This window comes from Delphinus delphis, chromosome 10 (genome assembly GCF_949987515.2).
Source record: "Delphinus delphis chromosome 10, mDelDel1.2, whole genome shotgun sequence".
Lineage (NCBI taxonomy): Eukaryota > Metazoa > Chordata > Mammalia > Artiodactyla > Delphinidae > Delphinus > Delphinus delphis.
Window position 1 is genome coordinate 10,871,812 of NC_082692.2, and position 9,063 is coordinate 10,880,874.

At 43.6% G+C, this 9,063-nt stretch overlaps 1 long non-coding RNA gene across 1 annotated transcript in view; it reads left to right on the plus strand.

Moving 5' to 3' along the window:
- Positions 1 to 1,238, plus strand: part of LOC132431811 (uncharacterized) — a 104,667-nt gene extending 103,429 nt beyond the window's left edge. The window contains exon 4 of the long non-coding RNA XR_009520800.1: positions 1,106 to 1,238. This is a non-coding gene — a long non-coding RNA (uncharacterized lncRNA). The remainder of the gene's footprint in view (positions 1 to 1,105) is intronic.
- The last annotated feature ends 7,825 nt before the right edge of the window (positions 1,239 to 9,063 follow it).

Genomic DNA, 9,063 nt, shown 5'->3' on the forward strand with positions numbered 1-9,063 from the left:
TGGCCGCTGAACCTGTGCATCCAGACCCTGTGCTCCGCAGCGGGAGAGGCCACAGCTGTGAGAGGCCCGCGTACCGAGGGAAAAAAAAAAAAAAGAGGCATAAAGACAGATGGCCAAGAGGCGCATGAAGAGCTGTTCAACATCACGAATTATTAGAGAAATGCAAGTCAAAACTACAATGAGGTACCACCTCACACTGGTCAGAATGGCCATCATCAAAAAATCTACAAACAATAAATGCTGGAGAGGGTGTGGAGCAAAGGGAACACTCTTGCACTGTTGGTGGGAATGTAAATTGATACAGCCACTATGGAGAACAGTATGGAGGTTCCTTAAGAAATTAAAAATAGAACTACCATACGACCCAGCAATCCCACTACTGGGCACATACCCTGAGAAAACCGTAATTCAAAGAGTCATGCACCACAATGTTCACTGCAGCTCTATTTACAATAGCCAGGACATGGAAGCAACCTAAATGTCCAATGACAGATGAATGGATAAAGAAGACATGGTGCATATATACAATGGAATATTAGCCATAAAAAGGAACGAAATTGAGTCATTTGTAGAGACTGGATGGACCTAGAGACTGTCATACAGAGTGATGTAAGTCAGAAAGAGAAAAACAAGTATCGTATATTAACGCATGTATGTGGAATCTGGAAAAATGATACAGATGAACCAGTTTGCAAGGCAGAAATAGAAACACAGATGTAGGGAACAAGTGTATGGACACCAAGGGGGGAAAGCGGGGGCGGGGAGTGAGGTGAATTGGGAGATTGGGATTGACATATATACACTACTATGTATAAAATGGATAACTAATAAGAAAAAAAAAGAGGCGTAAAGAGCTAACATTTGGAATCTGAAACCATTTCATTCTTGACTTGCTCACTTGCAAATAACCCAATAAAAACGTATAGGCTTCTTAAAGGCAAAGATTGTGTCTTACCAATTTCCGCATGTCTAGTGCTTAATATAGAACCAAGCACATTGTTATCACTCCTTAAATGTTTATTGTTTTTAAGTAAATGAACGAATGCTTAATGCATGCATATATATGTTTCTCTACCAGAGAAAAAGATTTCCTTTTTTTCTTTAGGTTGATGCATTCCATGGTATTATATATGAAATGAGATGCCCTTTTAATCTGCTCTGCATGAAACTGACCATTCTGAACAAAGACATTGGCCTTCTCTGAATTCTGATGCTCTTAGAAATTGAGATAAATATTTAACCATCCCTCCCTGTGCCCTTGTGGATCTGTGTGGAATCCTTGAGCTGGCTAATTGAACATTAAATGTATAAGTTAAACTACTCATCTCTCAGTAACAGAGGAGGATAAACTTAGTACAAAAAGAACATTCTTCTTCCTCACCTGTGAACATAAAGCAAAACAAAAATCTGCAAGTGTATTTTGAGATAGGTTTATGAGGAGCTTTGACATATGCATATGAATTTGATGATGAAGTTTTGACATTTGTACAACTACACACTCATAAAGTTGTATCAGAAACTCTTTAAAAAACAACCACCACCATACATACATTTTGCTGTTTTTCTGGAAAAAAAAAATAGGTACTCCTAATCCATGGAGTTTCCATTCACAGAAAAAGCTGTCAGGAAAGAAAACGTCAGCCATAGAAAGGCATTCTATTAGGGAAATGAACCAAATCAGAAAAGGAGAACACTATTCGCAATTTAACCAGCCAAGTTAAACATGACACGATTAGAGCCAATCTTTGGGGACCAAGTTAGTGGTAATTGTGCCTTATTTAACTTGGCCAATTAAAGGCTGAACTCTTTTCTAAATTGGCTATTTTCAAAGCAATCACACCTTTGCACTCAGAATTTTTTTCAGCTTGCCATTTTTAATTTAGTATTTGACTGCTTAATAGATGTATGTGTACATGGACCCGTGACTAAATATTTGCACATAATACAAAATTAATATGCATTTGTATTGGGCAGAATGAAGGATTTCTTATTATATTAGGCTTTTAAACCAGATCAGGGTCATATATGTTTTTACATGTCCAATAATTTCCAACATCTGAAGAAAGTAAGCTGTGAAATATATTGCCTAAGGGTAGATTCCTAGAAAATAACTATTATAACTTGGAAAAAAGAATAACCTAAGGAATGAGGGTTTCAATATGTAGAAAAAGTAGAGAAGAGGACAAAGTGTTGGTTTTTCTACCAACCATAAGTGCATCTTCATTTACTTTGTACCATGAGCCAGTTAATATTTATTGAAGGCTCTGTGCAGAGAACTGCTCTTGACTAGATGATTCCAACCAAAGCCCCAGAAATTATCCCTGACTCAAGAAGCATCTACTCTTAAAAAAAAAAAAAAAAAGGAAGAAAAGACCCAAATTGTGTGGGAGCATAAATACAAAGACTGAAAGCTCGAATCAGCTTCTCAGCTTTCTACACTGGGATAAAAAGTATTCATATACGTTAGTGTTAAGACTCAAGACTCAGAAAAGGAGAAAAGAAAACAGTTGAGGGAGGCTTCCCTGGTGGCGCAGTGGTTGAGAGTCCGCCTGCCGATGCAGCGGACACAGGATCGTGCCCCGGTCCGGGAAGATCCCACGTGCCGCAGAGCGGCTGGGCCATGTGAGCCATGGCCGCTGAGCCTGCGCGTCCGGAGCCTGTGCTCCGCAACGGGAGAGGCCACAACAGTGAGAGGCCCGCGTACCGCAAAAAAAAAAAAAAAAAGAAAACAGTTGAGGGGAGGAGGTCCTCATAGCTCTATGAGTTGAGACTGACGGAATTAGTCAAAAAAAGTTTTTCTGGGGAAATCTAGTGGAATAAGCACTGGAAGAAGAGTAAGAGGCTCTGAAATGAAAGTAAATGACTGAAAGTCAGCTTTGTAGAACAAAACACGGTAGGTGCTCTACACTAAAACAAATCTATCTTCCCAATGCCTTTAGGAATTAAGGACATATGTATTTTTACATAAAGTGTGGATCCAAATACGTAGACTAGAGTAGACTTGACTTTTCAAGATCTAAAACCATTTTCTGCCTAACAGAATGAGTAGTTGCTTAAGAATTTCAATACCATGTTGTATGCATTCTGGTTAATTTTACAGCCAGCTTTTCTACACACACTTTCCATTCTTTGTGGAGATGGAAACCTTAACGCTGTCACCTATTTTGATCAACAGGAGGAACTGATGACAAAGAGAGATAATCGGAGTGCAGGGTAAAGTTAGGGCAGAAGTAAAATGAAAACTCGTACCCCGAGGCCACATGGTGGGGCTTGGTGAGGTGAGCTGGAAGGAACACTGGATCCTTGGCTTCTAGAAAAAACGAGCACAAGGCTCTTTCCTTGCTTCCCTCGGGTTGGGGGTGGGGTGGAGAGAACTTCACCCCCCCAAAGGAGGTGTCGTTGTCTTTGGTCACATTTTGTGACACTTGATTGGCTGACATGGTGGTGGGTGTAGTGGCTGGAGGCGTCGCGTGTTAAAAGATGCGTCTGTCCCCTGTTCGGCTCCTCTGACGTCATCCCTCTCTTACTATCGATTTTAGATGCTCTTTCTTTCCCCACGGAGTAGACTCCTGGCTGGCTTAAGAAAGCCTGGGGCCGAAGACCTAGGCCAGCATGGTTCAAGTGTTGGCCGGGGTTCCTGCTTACTCTCTGGCTCTCTCTGGACATTTGAACTGGCCTTTCTTCTCTTTATAGTGATACAGTCTGAAGGCTTATGTTTGGGGAAAAGAACAAAGGACAGCAGGCCTCTGTCTGCTATGATCCTAGGTAGAGCTCACTGAGACAGGATCTGGTCCAGCCCTTAGAGGTGCATTGTAGTTTAGAGGCTGAAATCCCAGCTAAAAACAAAGTGTTGTTTAACTTTGCATATCATTTCTCTATGCACGTGTTTATTTTGGGGACCTTGTGTAGAGGTGAGTCTACTTGAGGACATAATTTGCATATTCTAAAACACAAACACTATCAACATACCCCGGTAAACTAGCATGATGATCATTCTTTAATGTCGCTTCCATCTATAGTCTCTAACAGGCATGGGCTCTACAAGTGTCTCCTACACCCTGCTCTGCAATCTTGAGTGAGGTGTTTTTCCAAAAGATTTTATTTTCAAAGTTAAAGCTCAATGGTTGGTTAAAAAGAACCTTGGCCTCTTACCATATGACATAGCACTTAACATTTGTTTTTTGGAGACACAGATTGAGCCCTGACTGCACGTAAGGTATTGTGAAGAGTGTTGAGTTACCCAAATCAACAAGTCATGGCTTCAGCCCTCAATCTGGGGAGAGGCAGATCTGTTTAAAAATGGTCCCTGGGACTTCCCTGATAACCCAGTGGTTAAGACTTTGCCTTCCAGTGCAGGGGGTGCGGGTTCGATCCCCGGTCGGGGAGCTAAGGTCCCACATGCCTCACGGCCAAAAACCCAAAACATAAAACAGAAACAATATTGCAACAAATTCAATAAAGACTTTAAAAATGGTCCAAAACAAAAAATTGTCCCTAAAAACAATCGTAAACAGATATACATGAGATAGTCAATACAAGAGACAGCACAGAGACGGAGATCATGAGTTGGTTGAAAAGAGATTCTCCGTAAGAGAATGAACTTTGTGACAGTAAAGGGAAACATTGAAGAAAGGAAAAAACAGTGGAGAAAAGAAAAGATAATGGCATATAAAGGGAAATGATGTCAAATAAACAAAAGTATTGCCCTTTAAATCTTTCCATTCTGTTAAGAATTGGAGTGGAGTAATCATAAGAAGAGTACAGTAATTTTGTCTTTTTATTCTGATGCATTGACATCTTGGGGCCATGCTGATCCTGGAGAGCCTGCCCCTCCCAGGACTAGCTAATTCCTAGAGATAGTAAAGGACTTTCCAGCCAGCTCACCTGTCATATGCAAACCAGCCACACCCCACACCCCCAGCCATCTCCTTTATGGGCCGCTATCACACTCTGGGCCGCTATCCCCTGCCTTAATCACCCCATGGCCAGTGCAGTGGATGAAATGTTTGTGTCCCCCCAAAATTTATATCTTAAAATTCGAATCCCAATGTGATGGTATTTGGAGGGGCTTTTGCGAGGTAGTTAGGTCATGTGTGTAGAGCTCTCATGAATGGCATGAGTGCCCTCATAAAAAGAGGCCACAGAGCTAGCTTCTTCTCTTCCTGTCAGGTGAGGACACAGTGAGAACTTGCAGTCTGCTCTCACCAGCGCCTGGCTGCGATGGCATCCCTCATCTCAGACCTCCAGCGTCCAGAGCTGTGAGAAAGAAATGTTTGTTGTTTAAGCCACCCAGTCTATGGAATTCTTTTATAGCAGCCTGAACTAAGACAGCCAGGTACTAGGCAACTAGGGACAGCCCCTATGCCTCAGAGCCCGCTGAAATCATGCAAACTAGACAATCTAAAGCTTGTTTACCCTTCCTCATGCATTCCTTCCCACAAAAACCACCATAAAGCCTTTGCCCACATTTCCCCTTGCTCTCTCTGCCTCCTGAGAGAGCTCCCCCCCACCCCGTGTGCCCCCTCCTGCCCCACCCTGTTTCTTGGGAACTGTGAATAACAAGCTGTCTTTTCAATGGCAGTTACCTCCTGATCTGTTGCCCTCAGCTTACCTCAATAATAATAAAACCTACTTTTTAAAGCAGTGAGTTATATGTCAATGGAAGATTGTAAAAGGCCACCAGGAAAAGAAAACGCAAAAAACTAAAATCTCAGCAGAGAAGGAAGAGTTTAAAAGTGCAGCTGGAGAAAGTGTGGGACAGAGGCCAGGTGGGAGATGCCTGAACAACACGGCCCCCTGTGTCAGCCACCGTGAGTGGAGGGAAAGACATTTGAAAAGTGCATCTTACGCTGCAGAGGCAAATTCAGCTTGTATACTTCGTTTCTTGCCTTTGTTGTATGTGGTTTCATGTTAAGCACATTTCTATCCCTAACCTTGCAGTCAGGATGCTGGCAAGAGAGCTGGCAGGCATATTTGCACTGTATTTCAGATATCCCTGAAATTGCTAGGATAAAGAGAGGGTGGTAGTGGGCTAGAGAAGAGGACCCCAGCGGAGGGGAGAAGAATCCGCTGACAATGGAAGCTTCCTGCTACCTGTCACTCCACTCCACTAATGCTGTCTTCATCTACTGAAAAATTAAATCTAAGCATGCTACTCTCCTATTTTAAACACTCAGATGTCCACCGCTACAGTGTTCGGCATAGAAATATGTCCACGATTGAGTTGGATCCTACCTTTCCAGTACTTTCACCCAGTGAACCTTATTGAATGTTCAGTGTCATGGAATTTCTCACCACTTCTTGAACAGACCATGCTTTTGTAACCAGTGGAGCACTAACTCAAGACCAACAGAGAAATGGGGAAGTAATCCGTTATTAAGAGATGGACAAACCCCTGCTTACGGAAAAGGCAGGGCTGTCTGATAACAGCATGATTGGAAAACATGGTTTCCTTTCAGGGCTGAATCTGCCCTCCCTTTCATCACAAATAGCTGACTTATGGCTTAAATCCTCAGGGGCACTTGAGAGAGAGAAGGATGTGGCCAGACCTGCAGAGCAGATGACAGATCCCCTTAAGTAGCTGCCTGGGCACAGCTAGTGGCCTTCTTTACCTACTCACTGGCCGAAAGGGGAAGAGAGAGCTAGCAAGACGGCCAGGCTGCCTAAACTGTTGATATTTGCAACAAGGAGGCTGGACATGCAGGAGTCAGGACTTGCCTACATGGCTCTTCTAGCGCAGTCAGCCTGCCCAGGGCTAGGGCACGGCTCAGGGAATGTCAAGTTCTGATTCATCGCGATGCAGAAGGCATTTGTATGTATAGTTCTCTTCCTCCAGTCCAAGTCTGGGAAGGATGAAAATACTTCCTTTGAAACATGAGAAGAAAGAATCCAGAGTTTTTCCATTATCTTTAGTAAGTGGACTCTTCATTTTTTTAAATCTACTTTCCCCCTTGGTCTCCTTCAGGACGGGAACCACATTATCCATCAATGCTTAACACAGTAGGTGGTTGGCAATAATAAATTTCCCTTTAGTGAGCAATAAACAAATGAGTAAATGAGGGATGAACAAATCCCAGGCAGTGAATGTACCTATATAAACCTTTATTTTTTTAATTTAATTTAATTTTATTTTTATTTATTTATTTATTTTGCAGTACGCGGGCCTCTCACTGTTGTGGCCTCTCCCGCCATGGAGCACAGGCTCCGGATGCGCAGGCTCAGCGGCCATGGCTCACGGTCCCAGCCGCTCCGCGGCATGTGGGATCTTCCCGGACCGGGGCACGAACCCACGTCCCCTGCATTGGCAGGCGGACTCTCAACCACTGCGCCACCAGGGAAGCCTCATAAACCTTTATATTTTTATTATAAAGTCCAAAAACATAAGCCATAACAATAAAAATTTCACATATATGATGTTGTTAAATCCTCAAAACAATCCTGGGGGGCTTCCCTGGTGGCACAGTGGTTGAGAGTCCGCCTGCCGATGCAGGGGATGCGGGTTCGTGCCCCAGTCCGGGAGGATCCCACATGCCGCGGAGCGGCTGGGCCCGTGAGCCATGGCTGCTGAGCCTGCGCGTCCGGAGCCTGTGCTCCGCAGCAGGAGAGGCCACAACAGTGACAGGCCCAGGTACCGCAAAAAAAAAAAAAAAAACCCTGGGAAGGGAGGTTATTCTCATTTTTTCCTATGAGAAAACTGAGGATCAGAGAGAACATATTAACCACTTAAATGCACGCAACTAGTGAGTGACAGCACTGGGACTGAGAGCCCAAACCTTCTGGTTCCAAGTAGACAATTCCAGAGCTGTCCGGTAAGTCTCATGGAGAAACTCATCACAGGAAGATAAGAAGAGAGCTAGAGGGGGAAGGACAGGAGTGTGGTTTTCAGATTTCGCTGTGCTTAAGAATGAATGGAGGTATGCTTCCATCAATATTCAAAGACACAAGTAATGCCTACGAGTCACTAAGAAAGAGACACAGAATTCAAAAGAATGAGGGGAGAAGATATGAAGATGTAGTAATAGAGAAAGATTCTCAACCTTTCTAGGAATCAGGGAAATGAAAATTGGATGGATGAGATGTTCTTACACCCAATATTGGTAAAAATTAAGAAGTTTGACAGTTTCAAGTGTTGGTGAGACTACGAGGAAATGAAATGGGTACCATTGTACACTCCTGATGGGAGTATAACATTGTGTAGCCACTTAGGAGGACCGTTGGCAGTTTCTATGAAAATTTAAAATGCATGTTCTTTATGACCCAGCGTGGTCTAGAAGGTGGATTCTGTGTATCTCAGGACATGTGCCAGACTCATTCAGTATCCGGGAAAGTGCGGTAACTTCTACTTGTGTGCAACTGTACAGCATCCTTTTAAATTTCGTGTTGAGAATCTATTTTTGCGGAGGGTGCCATGGAGCACCGCCTCGATGCCCTTTCTAGCTGGTTCCCCAGATGGCAGGAAGGGTGACTGCCAAAGGCTCATGGCTGAGGGGCTCCTAGGGAATTGCCCTCGGCCCAGGGGAGCTGCTTTGCCCATCCTGGTCAGCCTGTGTCCGATGACTGGTCAAGCTGAGGGTAGAAAGACTAGCCCCTTACCTCAATTCTAAATAGCACTAAGGGGCCATCCAGCCCTGAACTCCAAGGACCAGCTGAGTGCTTGCTGGCAATGCATTGAGCTCACCTTCTCTCCCCAGTAACGTCCCAGCATGCACAGCTCAGAGCCTTGGTGTCTGTTTCCTGACCTAAGGAGGTTGTATAATGCACAAATGAATACAAAAGCACACACATATAATTTACAAATATTGAAATGCACATATATTTTGGTGAATGCTCAGAGATGTGCTTTACGGATAGGGTTGCCCTGTCTACCTGATATTCGTATGTTGAAGTCCTAACCCCTCTGCCCAGTCCCTCAGAATATAGTCTTGTTTAAAAATAGGGTAATTGTGGATATGATTAGTTAAGATGAGGTCATACTGGAGTAGGGTGGACCCCTAATCCAATATGACTGGTGTCCTTATAAAAGAGAAATGTAGCCACTGAGACACACACACAGGCAGAAGGCCA